The sequence below is a fragment of the Amblyomma americanum genome, chromosome 6 (assembly GCF_052857255.1).
Source record: "Amblyomma americanum isolate KBUSLIRL-KWMA chromosome 6, ASM5285725v1, whole genome shotgun sequence".
Classification (NCBI taxonomy): domain Eukaryota; kingdom Metazoa; phylum Arthropoda; class Arachnida; order Ixodida; family Ixodidae; genus Amblyomma; species Amblyomma americanum.
The window spans coordinates 175,901,497-175,918,249 of record NC_135502.1 but is presented as its reverse complement, the minus strand read 5'-3'; the positions used below and the strand labels follow the sequence as shown (position 1 = coordinate 175,918,249).

The window sequence follows — 16,753 nt, the reverse complement described above, 5'->3', positions numbered from 1 at the left end:
CATAATGATATCAGAGTTTAAAGACAAATCCTCAGCGCTTGCAGATCTTTACTATGGGCAAAATTTTTGTTATTGCGACAATGATGGCACAATATGTATTGAAGAAGTTAATATAGTCCACTATTTTAGTTCGCAAAAGGACTATGAGAGAGAAAGGCCAAAGCACCCACAGCCAAAGTACATTTCACATACTTCTAAGCTGTGCAGATAGAACGACTAAAGAGGTAATTTTCCCTAAGCTCATTCCATACTACGGCCGGCTAGTTGTGAGAAATGTCTGTGTAAGCATGGAGAAAGGGGTGAGCCGGAATGCTGTCATGAAAAAGACAGTAGGCATGCATGGGAGGCATTGGTCACGCTATCAGCTTCCGCAAGTTAGATTCACGCAAGCTCCGCTTCAGGTCGATCTGATTCCTTGCCACGAGTTGCTGATACGCAGGCTGACCCCGTCTTCTATTACGACCATATTTACCCGTCCCATGCGAAACATATGCCCGCAAATATCCTAAATGGTCGTCTTTCTGAACAGCTACAGAATTTTCCTCATCATACTGTTCTCTCCACTGACGCCTCCGGCAGCTGTGAGAATTAAGGCGGCGATTAGGATATATTCGCAGGATCTGGCTTGGAGCTATTCCGTTCGTATCCCTGGTTATACTCCTATATTCTTCGTACAGTTTTTGGCTATTGGTTTGGCTCTTCTCAAAATTCGCAGGCATGTAGCACGGGTTCTTATTTTTGCAGACTGCCTTTCAGTTCTAGTCTCACTCCAAAATTCCGGAAAATCTTTATTGAATCGCTCGCTTAGGTTTTTTGTTCCGTGCACAGTGCGTGAGATCCGCTTTGTCCGGGTACCTGCAGGCATTCGGGTGTTTATTTTAAAAAGGTGGCTGATTTAGAGGCAATATCAGCTCTCAGCGCTCCTGTAATCTATCCCGTCCCTCACCTCACTCTGTTGGAAACTTCACGTTTTCAGCTTTTCCAAAATATTTCATTCAGCTTGAGTGATCCGTTGCTCAATACCGTAGATTTTCACCACTTAATGTACAATGGAATGTCCGGTGGGGTAAATCAAGGCGTTGTGAGGTGTCAATGCCGCTTCTGCGATGCAGAATCTCAGACTTAAATTTGTACTTACGCAGATGCGGGTTCGCTGCGACAAACCTTTGTGACTCATGTGGGCAAGTAGAAACATGAGATCATTTTCTCCTCTCCTGCCGGCGGTTCACAGTTCAAGTAAAGCAGTATTTGGAGGTCCCCCTTTCAAGGTTAGGACTCCCCCTGTCTCTTCCAGTTCTTCTCTCGTTCGGTGCGAGCGCCAAGGAATTCCCGTTAAGCAGTGTTTGTGGCTACCTTCATGATTACATAAGTGTGACTGATCGGTCACCCTGTTAGCTGTATACAAAATTCTGTTGCATGTCCAAAATGCTTCGTTAAATTCCTGGTAATTCATATTGCTTAAATTTAATTGAATTGTTCTATTTTGATCTTGATTCAGTCTTCTACGCCACCGCCTCACGTCCTTTTTCTTTCCCCGTGCAAATACTTCATTGACAATCTCCACTGTACTTCGGCCAATCCCCCCGCGTGTGTATGTGCCATATTTACTGAGGTGAAGAAGAAGAAGAGTGTGGACTACAAACACTATCTGTGCTTGTGCTCTGTAACTTTTTTTGTCTGTTTGCATTGTAAGCCATTAATGGGCAGAAAGGCATGCACGTAATGGGCATACCCTGTGCACATGAATGCGGAAAGCTGGTAATGGTTGCCCAAGCATTGCCAACAAAGCGACGGGGCCTTCAAGAAACAGGATATGGTTGTGACCCCTCACATGCAACGATTTTCACACAATTTGAAAATGTGGCAAGTTACAGCAGTCCCGTGGTTATATTGCTGCAAAACAAGCTAGCTCATTTATGCGGAAACATATTTAGGGGCTGCCAAAAAGGAACATGTCCAAATGTTACACATAGCATCCTGTTTCATTGATGATGTTTATATGCGTGGTAAACGATATGAACAAGCATCTCTTTGTTGGTTAACTGCTCTGCAATCCACACACTGTCATGCAGCACACATACAACCACAGTCCAGTGACTGCAGAGCGGTCTGCAAACTGTAACTTGCAAAAAAACTACACTGTGCAGCAAGCTTCTTTGCACGGTATTTGTTACATTTATCAAACGATCACATGGAACTGGTATGGCTATTTCTACACAGTGCATTTCCTAGAGACTCCTTTCTGCCATACTGTACTTTTTACCCAAAAAGCTTCCTACAGCGTCATTTAAATTGCTACGTATAAAGATGTTTGTAGCAGTTGTGTGAGCCCGAACAAAAAAAAAACTGGTTTTATTTTTCTCAATTCTTCAGTATTCCTGATTATCACGCCATGGGCATTTATATGTTGGTACAAATTTTTTCAGGCATCACAACTGATGCACCGATGTGTATGGTACACATTCATCTTCAGACATTTCATGTCTGTTGGGTCAAAAAATACGAAATAATAGTTGGCTGCATTAGTTTTGACTGAGATGACTAGCATCACACAGCATGCTCTTGAAATTCCTCTAGCTGTCTGTAATTGGCTTCATTGTATAGCTTCATACTTGTTTCATTTAAACTCTGCACACTGCTCTTTTCACCGCACATGGCGACATAGCACGCGGAGCCCCGTGGGAATGGGTGAGGAGGATTCGGAGGTCCACTGCTACTTTGCTGGAATCCAAACACAGCTAGGCACCTGTAAGTCACGGTTAATTTCGGAAGGCGGCTTTGCCCGCTCCCTTTTGTCGTCTTGTCCATCGTGCGTCGCGTCTCGCGGCGAACCCGACAAAGGGGAGGCCATCACCCCCGCCCCCCCTCCTGAAGCGGGGGAAAGATTCCACAAATAGTTTCCTAGAGACGTTCTTTTTTTTTCTGTGGGGTCAACGAGGGGTCAAACGTACGACAGGCCCAAGCAGGGTGAGGCAACGTTCTCTGTTCATTCTAGAGACGCAAGCTTACACTGCAAAATGAAAGTCTTTCTCTTCCAAATGCAATCAACTCGGAGTCCTGTCCACAACCATTTCAGCTTGTTATCTGGGTTCCCCCAACCTTTTTTTATTTGCGTGTAACTCCAGTCCTTCACCTTTGTCATTGTAGCCGCTATTGTTTCTCAAGTACCATCTTGATATTAGCAGTTCCTAATTCAAGCCTTCTGCAGGGTTTGAAGGACCTATTGGAAATGAGAACACGTGCACATGGTGGAAAGCGCGTGATCTGCCAGGAAACACTGCGGCGACCCCGAAAAAGGATGACAGCCGTTTTGTGCCTCTTCACTTGGCAGCGACGACACACCGTGTGCGGTCCCGATGGCTTTGCCCCAGCTGTCGAAGCAATCCTCGGACACGACCATGACCTTCGATATCTGATGTTTTTATTTAAAAAACACAGGGACCAAAGTCGTGCTGTATGCAGTGCCATCGCCATGTGGTTCCACTCACGGCGAACAGTCATCCACCTAGCCCGGCTCTTTGGACGGAATCCGGAAACGACTGAAAAGAATAAAAGTAACGAGCAAACAAAGGTGCGCTGTATACAAGTTAGAACGCAAAGAAACGAAGGCGCGCTGCGCTAATGCTGTAGCGAGGACTAATTTGTAAATTTTCACGGCTGGCGTCGATTTCTACAAAGCGCGAGTAGTCGCCACGGAAATAAACAAAGGCGCACTGGAGCTGGGTAAGTCTGTAGCTACAAACACGGCCTTTTGTCTACCGCCGATTTCCACACCGCGCGATCGTCATAACTTTTCTTGGACTTGCTGTTGAAGCTGATAGCGATCATAAAATAAGGGCGCCAACTGTAGTGGCAGAGGATTGCCATTGAAAGGAACAAAGCCGTGCACTTTGTCAACCCGCAACGAGGCCTAGCGCGCCTAGCGCGAGTTTTAGAGCCTTTTACGCTTGCCAACGCAAAGAAAAAAACGCGCTAATGCTGTAGCGAGGCCTAACATGTAAATTTTCATGGCTGCCATCGATTTCGATAAAGCGCGATAAGTCTCTAAGGAATTAAACAAGGCTGCACTGCACTGGGTGAATGCTGTATACCTAGGCCAAGCACGATTTCCACAATGCGCGAGCGGAACTTCTGGTCTTACCGTTGAAGCTGATAGCGATCCTAAAGGGCCGATTACAGTGGCAGAATCATCGCGGCAACTTTTACCCTGGACTTGCCACTGCAAAGGAACAACGGCGCACTGCACTCTGCTAACCCTTCAACAAGGGCTAGCGCGAGTTTTGACGCCTGGCGCCGATTTCGACAGAGAGGGAACACGGGCACGAAACAGGGACACTCGCGATCTGCCAGGAAACAATTAGGTGGCCCTAAAAAAGGGCCGTTGACAGGAGCACTTCAACGTCGACCTGCAGCGGCGTGGCGGCGCGGTGAGCAGTAGGCCCAGCAGTGGTCCGTCTTGTGCCCTTTTGCTCCGCACCGACGACACCGGTGCACGACGTACACCTCTCCTGGTCTTGCCCTTGAATCCGACGCGATCCGTGGTCCGTAGATCTTGACGAGGGCCGCGACGATAATCTTTGACATCTGGTCGATGCCCCGGCCTCTCGCCACGTGGTATCGGTCCGCGGCAAATAAGGACAGCATCGGCTTACCAGAAGCATCAGGAAACGATGCTGCAAAAAAAGTTACGTTACAAGCGCCCCTCAATTTGGTGAGTTCTGCACGAGAAAACTTGCGAAAACGTTATTCAACCCTTACCTCGGGGTTGAGAACGTGCACGCCCGACAAGCGCTTCATCGTGGCTGTCAGACGGCGGTTCAGCTGGCAACGACGGCGGTCCCTCATACCGCGCCTTATGTGGGTCGTCGCAATGGCGCGGCAAACTTTGAACACCAGCACGACACTAGCCACGAGCTCCTGCAGCAGCAAAACGAGGTCCCTGGAATGCGCACGACATGTAGGTAAGCGGTACAGCACTTCATGAAGCGAAATTTGAGATAAAATGCGTACCAGCACTTCATGAAGCGAAAATTTGAGATAAAATGCGTACCTTTATGTGGCTCGCGATTTCTCGCGGGTCATCCCCTCTGTCGAGATCGTTGCCGCCAACATATAGGACAACAAAATCGGCGTGCCGAAAGCATGTCTCTCGAATCACTTCAGCTAGGCTGATTGCGTCGTGGCCGCTAAAGCTGAAAGTGCATGTTCTCACTAACGGCGAAAGCCGGTAAGCGAGAACTGCACAGAAATTTCAGCTGGCTGTCGCCGACGAGCGCACCACACAAAAAAGCCATACCTGGACAGCTCCCGAAACGCGCCCGCCGCCGCCTAGGTTCACGAAGCGAATGCCCGCGCACCACGCAAGCACGGCGGACGGCCGGACCTAGCGATTCCATAGGCCGTCTAGGGACAGGCCGAGATAGGCGCGGCGACCCCACATCCGGTTGAGAACGAGGGCGAAGCGAAAAAAACGTCACGCAGACACGCTTCCCGCCGACCAATCGGCGTTTCCAGCCCACCGACCCGCAAACGCTTCTGTCATTAGCTGGAGCCACGGCATAAGCGTTTGCGGGCAGGTGGGCTGGAAACGCTGATTGGTCAAACAAAATGTGACGTCACGTCTAAAAACGTCACGTGACGTCATAGTCACGTGACGTTTAATGACGTCATGTTTGGTTGGGAAGAGACATATTTTCCCTAGATTTTTCTCGGAATTCCCCACGTTTTTGACAGCGCGCGCGGGTTCTAAAAGCGCACCTGATGCGCCGCGCTTTCACACACTGCATGCGCGTTTGTGTCCAGAATGGCGTCAGTGTTTCCAAACCAGAGTGAACGTCAACCTGAGCACGGTGACCATGATCTGCATCATGATCGACGTTGCGGCGTCTGCGACAAAGTCTTCACTCAGCGGAAAAAACATGCTGCAGCATATGAGGATGGTGCACAAGTTGGACACGAAAGGAGCCTTTCTTCACTGCGACCAGTGCAGCAGCTGCTATCAACACTCGAAAATTTGGTTCATCACTGCAACGTGGTGCACAAATTCCCAGCCGAAAATCTGCAACTGTCCTTTGGGAACGACAAAGGTAAGGAGGCATGTTTACAACGCGACGTGCATGAATTTTCCTGCGCTGCCTCTTTGGCTTTTTTTTGTTTGTTTTGCTTTAACGTTCTTAGCAAGTCTGTGCGAATGCATCTATATATGTGCGCAGCGGGCGAATTTACAGCTTTTTGCAGCGAGCTAAATCCTGCATTTTATTTTTATTATATATGATATCCTTGAACTGCTGGTGTATTATTTTAGTGCGCTCGAACGGCGCGCTTCGTTGTGCATTTATTATAATCGCCACTGCCTGGCGGACCCGATACAGCTTTTGCAGACCTGAGAGGTTAAACACGTACTATCCATGCGAAGCCACGCAAATGCGCCTACAGGTGACCACGCCCCGTCCTATCAGCGCTCCGTCGAGTGCCTGCATTTACAATCGAGTGCTGTAGGACTATGAACCTGACCTAGAGCATACATATTATAATTTTTCCTTGTATTCTACATTCTCTACATGCAGGAGACTACACTCATAGCTTTCGTTAGTGCAGAAATTTCGTACAACCGTGTCAAAATTTGGCGGTCCGGTTTTGTTCTACACGACGTTTTGGAGGAGAAAAGCATTGGGTCTTTGAAGGACGACAGTCTATATAAACTCCTATTCACTGTGTCGTCGTACCTATCGTAATAATGACGACATAAAGGCTTATGATACAACTCTCGTGATTTAAAACAAAACTTTTCGTTTCACTAACCCGCAAAAAAATATTGCGCGCAATCATTCGCCACAGCCCGTTGCTGCGTAATTTTTGTTTTGTGCGGATTTTCTTTTATAATATGACAGCTGCACGCGATAGCTTATATATATAGTTGCGCAGCCGACCACTGCAGGTACCAGTAAAACACGTACCCCGTTTAGAATGAATTTTAAAAACGCGGTCGGGAGTTGGAATTATTTGTACGGGACGCTGCGGTCAAAGTTCGCAGTTTTGAAAATTGAAACACGGAAATTTTTGCGCATAGCTAGTCACTCTTGCATAAGTATCTTATTCCTACCCATCATCCCCTTGTCAAAACACATATATTAATGAGAAAAACGACCCATTTGATGCAATTAAGTTCACAGTCCTACAGGGTGGGTTCCACAACAAAGAGAGAAACGGGAGTCGTACTTTATTTACAAATTTGTAACAATTCCTCACGGCATTAATGAAAGTCCGGGTTTATTGACCTCCATCGCCCCTTTCAGAGCCAGTGCTGACCTTAGGAGTGCCGGCGCGTCAAACCTCGGTCGTTTGTCGCCAGCGGCATCTTTTTCAAGCTTCGCTGCCCGTCCGCTTACACAAAGCTCTTAATTCATCCCCCACCCCTGTCTTCCCAGTTCGACGTACCACCTTGTCGAGCGGGGTGCAATTGAAGAACCAGGAACCCTTGATTAAATGCTCCTGCCATTCACCTTTACCCCCCCACAGGACACTTTCGCGAACTCGTATGTTTTGCCGCCTTTTTCTTTTTCTTTTGTGTGTGTGTTTCATGCACAGTGCACGTGTGTGAAGTTAAGCTAACTGCGCCGCTGATTCCGCCTTCACTATTCGTACCGAAGACGCTCCTGGAACGTCTCCTGCCCTGTCTGAATTTATTGTTTATTTGTTTGCTCGTTTTGGCTGACGGCACGGGCAGTACATGCATCTATGATTCTTATCTGCTCCGGGACTCCGCCAAAGTCTGTTATTGTTGCTTTGAGGGCCCGGATGCCCTCGCTCCCCTCGTTATTCCTTTTTTCCCCCGGGCTGGCCTCCCGCGCAAGCTCGCTGGGCGGCAGGGGACAAAAGCGTTTTTCTTTTCCTCTTTATTTCTTTCTCCTTTTTCTAGTATTTTTCTTTTGTGCCCATCAAGGGTTCTTGGTTCTTCAATTGCACCCCGCTCGGCAAGGTGGCGCGTCGAACTGGCAAGACAGGGGTGGGGGATGAATTCAGAGCTTTGTGTAAGCGGGCAGCGAAGCTTGAAAAAGATGCCGCTGGCGACAAACGACCGAGGTTTGTCGCGCCGGAATTCCTAAGGTCAGCATTGGCTCTGCAAGGGGCGATGGAGGTCAATACACCCGGACTTTCATTAATGCCGTGAGGAATTGTTATTAAATTTGTAAATAAAGTACGACTAGCGTTGCTCGAGATCTCTTTGTTGTGAAACCCACCCTGTAGGACTGTTAACTTAATTGCATCAAATGGGTCGTTTTTCTCATTAATATATGTGTTTTAACAAGGGGAGGGAGGGATAAAATATGCGCGCGGTTGTTATTAAAGCGAATTCGTATAAAGTTAACGGTCTGCCCAATGTACTGCGTACTGCATACACTGCATCCTAGGAGGTATATTACGTTGCAGAAATCCCAATCAGAGTTGTCATTAATTTTCCATTTGAATCCTGAAGCTGTGTTTATTTCACACCTTGATGTTTGTAATGTGTTCGCAGACCTGGAATCTACTTTTTCCACAAGGTCGACACCCCAAAACCGGCTCTTTATGTGACTGAGTATATTAGAATGTTTCGAATGTTTTTCGGTCGTCTGTAGACTGTATGAGGGAGAGCAGTGAAAATTTTGGCGAGGCGCTAGCTCGCTTTGTTTGAGAATGTTGAAATGTTTTTTTGAAGATTTTGTTTACGTACGTTAGGCGGCTGGGTTACTGGTGAAGGGAAGTACGAGATTTGCCTGATTGTCTGTTTGCTCGCTGTATCGACGTCACTCCAGTATTTGCTCTCGGTTGGGTTTAGATGTCCTTTGAATGGCATCGTCGGCAATGGCGACGGGTATCGCTGCTTAATGAGGACTTCTTGCATGCGTTTGGAATTTTTTACGAAGTCTTCATCTTGGGAAAATATTCCTTTAGATCGATGTGCCTGAGAGTATGGGATGCTTGTTTTAGAGTGACGAGGATGGCAGCTTTGGAAGTGTACGTATTGTTGACGGTCCGTCGGTTTTCTATATACACTGGTGGTGAGTGAGCTTTCGTTTACCAAAATCTCAACATCTAGGAAGTTAATTGTAGTGTGGGCGCACGTGTAAGTGAAAGATATGTTGGGGCGGACGAGGTGTGTCAGTCCAAATTAAAAAGATGTCATCCAAGTAGCGTTTGTATAGGGTGGGCTTAATGGGACAATCTTTCAAAAATTTATACTTATTACTATGCATGAAGATGTTGACGTAGGTGTGGGCCATCCTTGTACCCATGGCTGTGCCGTTAATTTGTGAATAGTGTTGATTGATGAATTCGAAGTTGTTATATTCGAGTACGATTTTCGACAGTATTTATAAAACACGTGGAGCAGGGGAGCATCAAATCACTGATTGAAGCGTATGAACAAAACAGAAAGGATGAATCCCCTGCTGCACGTGTATTAGATATGTTGTTCACAGCAACATCTTGCATGAAGCTGCAGGGAAGAGAAAAGTCGATGAGACGTAGCCAGTTGTACTTGAGCCGTCTACATCGAAGGATTCACCACCGATCCTCTCACCAGGTTTCGTGAAGCTTGCGCTTTATCGTGCCGGTTTACCACTGTCCTTCTTGCTAGTGAAGCGATTATTTTTTTAATGTTCTCTTTTTGCCCCATTTGCCATCTGCCATTTTGATCGTGCCATCTTCTGGGCAAGTACTACGTTTGAGGTTCGAAAAAGATGCATAAGCGATCACGACCTATGCAAACAATAACAAAGGCGAAACACGCTACAAGAGCACCACTAGCTGCATATCTGCTATAAAAGTAAATATTTCCAACAATACATTATCTTTTAGTATGCACCGTTTACTTGCCATACATACACACACACAAGCAAAAAAAAACACGCCATAATGAAGAAAACCGCGAAAAACAACGATAAACAAACCGGCCTCCGAACTCCACTCGCCACTTTTACACGCCAGGGCGCGCGGCACATTTCGGCGCGACATCTGAACCGCGCTGTGTGTGTCTTGTGTGTCCCTCCTGTGTCCGTGTCTTGCGCTGTTTAAAACAAGTATGCAGCACCAACTATCCCGCACGTCTACCCTTGTAGCCTTCATTTAAACCGCTTTGAGCGGGCGCTCGAGGCCGCGCTTCCGCAGGACTGTTCCGCATAGTGTAGTCGATTTTTCTGTGCCAAAATTCCAAATTTGATTTTTGGTGGAGAGTTACCCTACCATACTCCCTTAAAAACGCACTGATATCATTGCCTTCAATACCTTTGATATTACTTTATTCATCGGGCGCACACGTCCACAAGACAATAACGATAACACGAGGGGATCGCATTCCAGGATTCCACCACGCAATTGCATGCTTCAGCGTTAAAGTGGGTATTACGAGATAGTAACTAGGGCCACATAGCAAACACGCGTGCAGATATTGAGCCAGGTGATGGCAACAGAAGCATATAGCGCAAGTATCGCAAACCTTCGTGATATTGTTGAATTGGGCATTTGAATGCTGTATTTTCTGCAAGGTACAAAGTTCCGCTTTTTGGTATGTACAGTGTATACATGAAATTATGGTGCACATAATCCTCCATGTTTTTCGAATATTTTTCAAGCATTGTTCATTCGTCACTGACAATGACAGTGCCTTCAGTTTTAACACCTTTCTACACAATATTTTCTAAAGTATTTTTTATGCATTTTACAGAGTTCCATGATTGGAAAGGACAGGAGGAAGCGAGCCAGGTGTGCAAGTTCGTAATATCCACAGGTGAAAAAAGGCTCACCAACGGATGTACGAGGACCTACTACGCTTGCAACAGGTCAGGAGTGGCACGACCAGGTCGAGGCAACAAGACTCGTGCGATGAAAAGTCAGGGAAGCTGCAGGAGCGGCAGGACATGCCTTTCTTTTCTGATCGTTACTAGAGACGAGGGTACTGTCAAGGTATCGTACCAAAGGGCGCATTATGGGCATGATGCAGAGGTTGAACACCTGAGTATGACTGACCAGGAAAGGGCAAGCATTGCGGATGACCTTTCGAAAGGAGTGCCCATGAGGACAATATTGAAGAAAATAAGGGAATCGGTGACAAGCAAGCTAACTCCTCTGCATTTGACAAATCGCATGGACTTGCACAACATCAAGCGGCAATATAACCTCACAGTTCCTGAAAGATGTCATGATAATGATGCTGTGAGTGTAAGCATATGGGTGCAAAGCATGAGGAACAAGGGGCAACCTGTTGTTCTCTTGTACAAAGAGCAGGCAGTTGTTGACCCAACGAATACCTTTAGTACAAAAAACTTTGCTCTTGCCTTAATGACGGAGCCACAGGAAGAGCTGCTGAAAGTTCTAGGTACAGGAACAGTCTGTGTTGATTCCACACATGGAACAACGGGGTACCAATTTGAACTGGTGACTGTTCTGCTGCTGGATGAATATGGAGCAGGATTGCCTATATCTTACTTCATCTGCAGCACGATTAATGAGAAAACCCTATCAGCATTCTTTGAATCCCTGAAGTCCTCCACAGGAGCCCTGTCAGCTAGAACTTTCATGACAGATGATGCATCCGAATACTTCAAGGCCTGGTCAACAGTCATGAGCCCACCTCAACATCGACTACTCTGCACATGGAATGTGGACAAAAACTGGAAGCGAAGGATTTCTGAGAAGATAAAAGGAAAAGAACTCGCAGTAGATGTTTACCATGCTGTTCGTACACTGATAGAGTGCCCAAAAAAGGACGAAGTGGCTGAGCTTCTCGAGTCATTTCTTGCTAACAAAGATCCCAGGCTTCAGGAGTTTATTCAGTACTTCAGAGGAAATTATGCTCACCGCCTGGAGATGTGGGCCTACAGTTTTCGAACTGGACTTGGCATCAACACAAACATGTATCTTGAAAGGATGCACAGGACTTTAAAGCATAGTTTCCTGGAAGGTAAGAAGAATCATCGTGTTGACAGACTCATCACTGCACTGATGGACATGACATACGAGTCTTTGATGAAGTGGGTACAACACATTGTGAAAGCAAAGAGAACGAGCAAGATGAACCGGATCGAGAAGAACCACAGATCTGCTGTGGCAATTACTACGCCTGCCAAGAGGAATGAAGATGGAACATGGACTGTGCAATACCAGTCCACAAGAGGCCTCACATACAGGATCTCAAAAGAGAAAGCTAGTGCCTGCTGCCCTCTGAAGTGCAGCGAGAGCATGGTGTGTGTGCATAGCTATTCATGTGATTGTGAGGAGCACCGAATGAGCTTGACGATCTGCAAACACATTCACTGTGTGGTCATCGCTGGCGCACCTGAAGGAAGAGATCAGAAGATCCTGAAAGCTACTGAAGCAGTGTCATCCAATTCAAAGACAAGCGAGGCTTTCCACATTTTGAAAAGTGTTCAAACAGCAGAAGCCTCTACAAGCATGACAAAATCTGACTTGATCTTGGCCAAGATGGAATTGCTCAAAGAGTATGTCGCAGAGCAAGAAATTCCTCAAGAAGTGCACAACAAGGCCAGCAAGCTTTTGGACCCTGTACTGAAGATTTATGAAGGCACTAAGAAGCAAGAAATGCCCCACACATCAAGGGAGCCTGCAAACAAGAAAATCGAACACCAAGTCAGGTTTCATTCCACTAAGAAGCAGAGGCTGTCCAGCTCAGGTACAAGTTTTTCAAAGCCAACTGAGCTTCAGAAGGAGAACATAAAAAAGCAAATCCTTAACAGCAATGCTGAGGCAACTGTTATAATAACATCTCCAGGACACAACTACATATGAAAGATGAGATCGACTCTATGGCACTCTCTTCTGGTTTACAACCCGTCTACAAGTTCATCTGTGTACTTATAGACCTCACCTATGAGGTGTGCAGCTGTCTCGAACCAGATGGATGGTGTGTGCGTTAGAGCGCGAGAGGCACCTCCATACTGGCCATATATGCTGCAGGTAAGTATATTTTCCTTTCAGCAGCAGCTTTGTGGTACCAGTAGGATGGTGTGTGCGTTAGAGCGCGAGAGGCACCTCCATACTGGCCATATATGCTGCAGGTAAGTATATTTTCCTTTCAGCTCAGTGTGTTGCACACTTAAACAACTGAAGCGAAACCTACAGCACAATGGTTTCTCTGCATCTGGCTTAGCCAGACCATTTTTTTCTCTCGGCAGAACCTGACTGCTAGAGAGCGCGTCTCCCAGGTGGCGGATAGGGAGGCTCTTACCAAGCACCTGAAGTGTGCAGCTTGCAAAAGGCACAATAAGTTTGATTAAATGAGGGAACCTTCTGGCATGGTGTGTCTTATAAGTACAGAGTGCTCGGTAAGAGTGGTGCGTGCACCCGCGGACCAACAGGGGTTTCACTGCCTTGACACATTCCCCACCTGTACATGCTTCCTTTTTCCTCAGGTCCATGGCTACACATTGCAGGCAATTCACAAAGTTGCTGTTAGGGTGCAACTTGATGCAGACATTTTCTGAACAACTCTGCTAAGTGGCACATGGTACTATTATGCGCTGTCAAATAAGAGTTCAGTGCGTGCAGAGCTAAAAGCGACGACTGCTCTAATTTGCGCTGTTGTGATTGTCTTTCAGGTGACAAACAACCAAAGAGACGTGAAGACAACATTGATGGCCTTTCATGATTGTACTGAAGATGTCATTAGCATCAGTTATTGAAATACTTGGAAGATCGCAACTTATACTATGCCTTACCTTTCCTTCAGATTCTAGTATATTGCAATCTGCCTGTCATAGCACAGAAATAAACCTATATTTATTTTGTTCCTGCAACTGCGTTGTCGTCCAATCTCTTTGCAGGTACATGCATCCAGAGATTTGAATTCATTACCAGCATTGTCTGGCGTGCAGTGCAGAAATAAACAAAGCTGCAACACTTTTTAAAGATGCATTGTCACCACAAGCAATCGTAAATTATTTTTCCAATAAAAACAATCTATACATTGTAGATTGTTTACATATTTTCTTAAGCACCCACATAAATTAAACTAGATAAACTGAGGTGTGACAACTGAACAGATGTGTGAATTGAGATATGGTTAAGTGAGTGCACAAAATAGACAAAGGGACCACAATAACACTGTTCATAACACTGCTCAAAATGCTATACTGTTGCAGTACTGTAGAATCTGCAGAAAGGGCCACACAGCATTTCACTGAGTTAATAGGTAAGATAGATTAGCCTGCATTCATAGTGACAGTCATTAGAACAGCTGCATGGCAAACTCTTTAAGAATGCATCCAAGTCATCAGAGCCTTTTTTTATTAAATAATTATTGCATTAGCACTGCACAAATATTTACTGTTTACATTACAATAGACTACATTGGTAACAATAGCTTGGATTATCATCTCCTGATATGCGTATACAGTTGAGCTTAAAGTGGTATAGACACAAAATTTTTGCTTACATCTTCTATGAAATGATGCATCAAACATTAGTATTGACGGGTCATCACTTGACATTTGCCTACGGCAGCTAAATAATTTGTAACAATGTCACTAATTAGGTTACATTGTTCACGATACAAAATGTGTGATGCATGTTCTAGGTTTGGGCTAGGATTAGTGTAATGTATGCAAGTCATTTTTCATTTACAGGAGCTTATTCTAGATGTTCAATAAAGCCCAGGAAGGTGTTAGCAGAACACACAGTTATTCTTTTGATTCCATGACAGGTATGACTTAAGATGAACACCAAGATATTTATATCTTGTGATAAGCACGCTAATAGCTGTTATCTGGAAACTATCTGGAGGATATTCGGGTACTCTGTGAATGATGAATTCAGCATTAGAGACATTAAGGAGCAAGAAATTGTTTCATCGAGATGTGACCTTTAATATTAGCAGTCCATATGAGCAATCACACTGAGGTAAATCAAAGCATCATCAGTGAATAATCTAGTCATGCAGACAATCTTATATTACGTGTCGATCAACGACTGGTTCCATGTGATGAGTATAGGGTAAACTGTGCTTGATGACCTGCTTCAATTCGAACTTCCTCCCCCATAAAAAGTAATGCTGATATTCATATGCCCATACACACGCCCATGCCAATATTCATATGCCCATACACAGAGTGTTTAGCGTGGGAGAGTTGAGATGCAAATATGCAGCAGTATGCAGGCCTCCATTACATTTCTGCTACAAAACAGCTCGAATGAGTTCTGCACCAATTGCGTGAATTAATTATCAACTCTTGCAGGAGAAAATATACAATTTAGATTTCAACACCATATATCATACAAATGCTCACACTGAATTCGAAAATTTTGCTGAGGCTCTTGAGTCTGCCATATCGAAATGCACATTATGCACTACCCGTAGGTACGAACAATTCTTTGTGCCTGTGGATGAATCAGAACATACTTGAGGCTATACAAGAGAAGGATCAATGGTATCGTAAGTGGAAACGTCAAAAAGAAAACATTTGTTATTCAAACAAGTTCAGATCCTCCAGAAACTATGGAGTGGCATTAATACAGATGAGAAAGAAAGAATACAACTGTATGCTAATACAGAAAGCAGAAGGAAACTCCTAAAAAATGTGGGATGTGGGAAATAGCGTAATCGGTAGACAGTTAAAACAGCGCGTAGTTCCTGAACACATTGATGAAAACACAGTTGATAGGTTTGATAATTCCTTCACAAACATTGGCCCTGAGTTTGTAGCTCATATCCCTAATCTACCGTGGTCTGTTAATGACCCTTGTGTTCATGACACCTTCTTACCGCAAGCTGTTGCCGATGGTGACATCACAGCAATCAAGAAAACTCGTTGCAAACAAGGCAACCAGACATGACGGGATTACTTTGAGAGCATTAAAGAGAACATCCACCAACTTGCTCCACTCCTATCAACAACAATGGATCATGCAGTTTACGAAGGTATTTATGCAAATATTTTGAGGATCGCTGCAGCTATACCAGTTCACAAACAAAGATAGTAATGATTCAGGCAGTTACCGTCCAATCTCGGTTTTGAGTATCATTAACACTGTGTTCGAAAAACTTGTTGGAAAGCAACTAAATGACTACTTGGAGAGAACTAGAATCATATCTCACTGTCAACAAGGCTTCAGAAATAACAGGTCTACATCTACAGCAGTAATGGCATTGTCTCAAGAGTTATGTTCATCTTTGCATAATTATGAAATGTCTGCAGCCTTGTTCCTAGACTTAAAGAAAGCATTTGATACTGTTAATCATAACATTTTAATTCACAAGCTAATGAAATATCTGCAGCCTTGTTCCTAGACACAAAGAAAGCATTTGATACTGTTAATCATAACATTTTAATTCACAAGCTAGAGCACTATGGTTTTAGGGATTCCACTCTTGATTTCTTTACAAGCTACATTACTAACAGAAAACAATTTTTCCACATAAAACACTTAAAATCATCTCGACAGCCTGTGTGTGTTGGAGTGCCTCCAGGGGTCAGTCTTAGGCCCTGTGCTGTTGAGTGTTGCTTGCTAATACTTTGTTCACTGATCATTTATAACCAAGTTTCATGTTGACATCTTCTGTTGCTGTAATAACAAATGTGTACATTGGGCCTATACTAGCTTCGGCTATTGACCCAGCAGTTTTTGCAAACGTTTTGTAGTATCTGAAGTTAAAAGAAAGTACATGCTCTGAATTAAGCATCTGTGATCACGACCACTGGTAGAGCCGGATCAAACAAGTGCATTACGTAACAAGTTGAAAGTAGTTGCTTCACTTCAT

The 16,753-nt window shown here is 45.0% G+C and overlaps 1 long non-coding RNA gene across 1 annotated transcript; it reads left to right on the top strand.

Moving 5' to 3' along the window:
• The first annotated feature begins 12,457 nt into the window (after positions 1–12,457).
• Positions 12,458–13,793, top strand: LOC144095055 (uncharacterized). Its single transcript, XR_013306687.1, has 2 exons — positions 12,458–13,504; positions 13,596–13,793. It is a non-coding gene; the product is annotated as an uncharacterized LOC144095055 (long non-coding RNA).
• The last annotated feature ends 2,960 nt before the right edge of the window (positions 13,794–16,753 follow it).